This window comes from Eptatretus burgeri, chromosome 14 (assembly GCF_056783735.1).
Source record: "Eptatretus burgeri isolate ZD-2024b chromosome 14, Ebu_testis_v1, whole genome shotgun sequence".
Lineage (NCBI taxonomy): Eukaryota > Metazoa > Chordata > Myxini > Myxiniformes > Myxinidae > Eptatretus > Eptatretus burgeri.
In genome coordinates this window covers 41,603,401-41,607,132 of record NC_140974.1, presented here as the reverse complement: position 1 = coordinate 41,607,132, position 3,732 = coordinate 41,603,401, and positions in this window count along the sequence as shown.

The following is a 3,732-nucleotide window of genomic DNA, read 5'->3' as shown; positions in this document are numbered from 1 at the left end:
GCTCACTGCTGGGTGAACCCGGCACGGTCCCCGAAACAACTACAGCCGCTACCCGGCTTTCTCTTCTCTGTCGCCGTCTCCGTCTCCATTCCACACACGCATACCTGCGTGTTACGACGCACACAGTCCACACCATTACATTCACACCGGGAGACGCGGCTGCGTGCTCCCGCATGCCAACCGACATCTCCCTCTCATACCGCTCTCTCACACACACGGTCTCCCTGGCACTCGGCCGTTCACTCACGCGTGCCTCACTACTCACACAAACCATACTACTTACACACGCGGGGGCACTCACCCGCGGTGCCTCACTCACACACGCGGGGGCACTCATCCGCGGTGCCTCACTCATACTGGCCGTTTCATCCACACACACGGCCTCACTCACACACGGTGCCTCATCCACACACGGCGTGCTGGGAAGCACGTACTCTGGCACCATCGCCACCACACCACTCACACACGGGGTCGCTTCCACACACGGGGACGCACTCACACCTTGCACCACACACACAGGGACAACCACACTGGGGATTCGTGTCCCCACAAGGGTCTCCGGGGTCTCTATACCCCCCAAGCTCTCCGTGCACCTGTCCACAGCACTCGTCCCCTCAACCTCGCAAAGCACGACCGAACTCACCTGGTCGTGACTCGCCTCGGGGGGGCATACTCCCTCCCCTCGTTCCTGGAGGAGGCCATCCAGCTGCTCGCACTGGGTCTCTACCCAGTCCGCCAGCTCACCCCCATTATCCTCCACTACCTCTGTGTGTGTGTGTGTGCGTCACTTACCCCGTCTTCCTCGTGTAGTCTCTCCTCTATGGTTCCCTTCCCGGCTACCGTCACTGCCAACTCTTCACCCTTTACCTCCTTTGTCACGGCCTTCATGCCCGCCTGCAGGCATCGGCCCATGTTCTGCGTCTCACCCCGGAGCTTTTTCATTTCTTCCTTCATGTTTGCTTCCATTCCGTTCATTTGTTGTGTATTCGCATCCATCGTCGTTTTCACTTCATCCATTTGCTTGTTCATGTTCGCATTCATCTTTTCGTTCATGCCTTTCATTTCGTTTGTATTTGCATCCATCCTTGCTGTCATTGCCGCCAGCATGGCGCATAGCTGGGCCATGTCGGATGCACTCAGCTGAGCCGTTTCGGCAGGGGTTGGGGAAGGGTTTTGGTGGAGAGGGGGGGGGGAGGTGTCATACACCGCGGCCGCTGCCGCACCCATTTCGGGCTCTGGGTTCAGTTGGGCGAGTCCGTGTTCCTGCACAATCAACATTTCCTGCTCGGGGATTCCATCCTGGACCATGGATCCTACACATTCTACATCCATTTCTAATACCCCCGGCTCCCGCTCGCCTTGAGACGCCATCTTGCTTCTCCTAAAGGGTTAATTTCGCTCGCTCGTAATTTGGAGGGAATCGGGGGTCGCTTCTCTCACCCCTGGACCGATTCCCGTGAATTTAATTGGAGACAGGAGAGCCCGTTTTCCTGTTCTCCGATACCAGTGCCGCGAGGAGGGCGATGGATTTGTATCGCACGACCTGACACCAGTGTTACGGATTCGCGCCCGCCGGCGTGCTGACGGCCACGTAACTCGAATCGCGGCACGTCGCCCACCGGACGGACAATCCAGTCGTGACCCTCTCGGACTAACGCCGGGAACCAGTCACGGGTGGACCTTTCGGTCTCACCGCGATCGAGCCAATCAGCCCCCGCGTGGGATAGGGTTGCTCGCCAAATTCGACCTACCGAAGTACCCACACGGAGGGTAGACCGGGCGATCGCACCTCGCCGCAGGTCGACTTCAGACACGGGCCACTTAAGCGACCCGTTCCGTACTATCGGGATAACCGAGCGGTGTTATCGTCGACCTCGACGGTTCGATTAATTATCGGGCGTATTTAGCCCACGACCCACCCTTTACGTGAAGCAAGATGAGGATTCAATGAAGGAAATGACGAAGCGAAGCGGGAAACAGTTCAACACAAAGCACATTTATTCGCGATGAACGGAAAGCACACATATTCAATTCCACCAAAAGCACATAGAAAAGAAAAACACAATGCAATTTACACAAAAAGCAAATGCGACAATGCAGATCTACTACCGATTACGCGAGCACACGGCAACACTTATACAATTTTACTTCACAGACGGCGCCGACAACACATACCCAAAACCAAGGAAAGAATACCCTCAAGGATGAGGCGGGCCTGAGGCCGAGACCGGGTCGGGCCTACCCGTCTGGTGATGAGACGCGGAGCGGCGATGGTGCCTCAACTCCGCGGCCCTCGCGGACAGTGTCTGGTAGGGGGTGGGAAAGGGGCCCCCTTGGTCGCACTATCTCAGCGCGGGGGGGGGGAAACAGGAGGGGGTTGCTGATGCTCGGGGTATAGAGGATTCCTACTCTGCCTCGAGTCCCGCGACGAGCGTCTCCACCTCGGCCAGGTCGCGCTGTCGGCCTCCCTGGGGTGCAGCTCCCTGCACGACGCGAGCACCCCCTCGTCTGCCCTCGCTGCCTCTCCACAGCTCCGTCCCCTCCGCTCCTACTCCAATGCACACGACGACGACCAGCTCCTTCTTGCCAACTCCACCGCCCGCGAAGTCTTAACTCTCTGTTTCTTGACTGACGAACGCGGTCGCTTATATCAGCCCCGTGGCTTCGCTCTCTCATCTTTGACCCCCTCCCTTCGACCTTTCACCTCGCTCCTCATTGGCCCGAGAAAAAGTGGGCGTGAATGCTTTTTGATCCATAAATTTGCATATATCGATCGCCCTCCAACGCCCTGGAGGCGGGGCCAAATCGCCCCTCGCTCACCGATTGGACGGAACAAAAGTGGGCGTGTGTCGTTTTTGATCCGTTTTTGAAGCAGAAAATCCGTGGTTTTGTACACGCTGTTCGGCGCGCGCCCTGCACGAGTCCAACACCGGTACCCACAAGCGGCGCAAGAACGGTGGCGATGCGACGGTTGCGAGGTGTGACGTGAAGGTCGTGGCGGTTGTGGTGAAGCGGCGTTGTGGTTGGTGGTTGATGTTGTGACTGGTGGTGGTAACAATGGCGGTTGGTCCAAGTTAAAGATAGTAAAAGAAAAACGGCTATCCTGAAGAGTCGCAGCACGCATGAATAACATGTATTCCCACTAGACAACGGGTTTGGGCCTAACTACACATGTATCTCACCGAGATATCTCACCTAAGGGACCTGAATGGTGGTTTGCGAATTTGGTAACCACAACAATATATATAAATATGTATATATATATATATATATATATATATATATATATATATATATATATATATATATATATATGTATATATATATATATATATGTATATATATATATATATATATATATATATATATATATATATATATATATATATATGTATATATATATATGTATATATGTATATGTAAATATGTATATGTATATATATATATATGTATGTATATATGTATGTATATATATATATATATATCTTCTTCTTCTTTCGGCTGCTCCCGTTAGGGGTCGCCACAGCGGATCATCCGTATGATCCGCATAGTGATTTGGCACATGTTTTACGCCGGATGCCCTTCCTGACGCAACGCTGGTCGCCTCTTACGACACAGGAATATGGTACACCTATTTTAACCGGGGTATACACCGGCCCAGTACACTGGTACTCATTTCGCCGACCTCGGAAGGATGACAGGCTGAGTCAACCCCCTGGTGTATTAATTCAG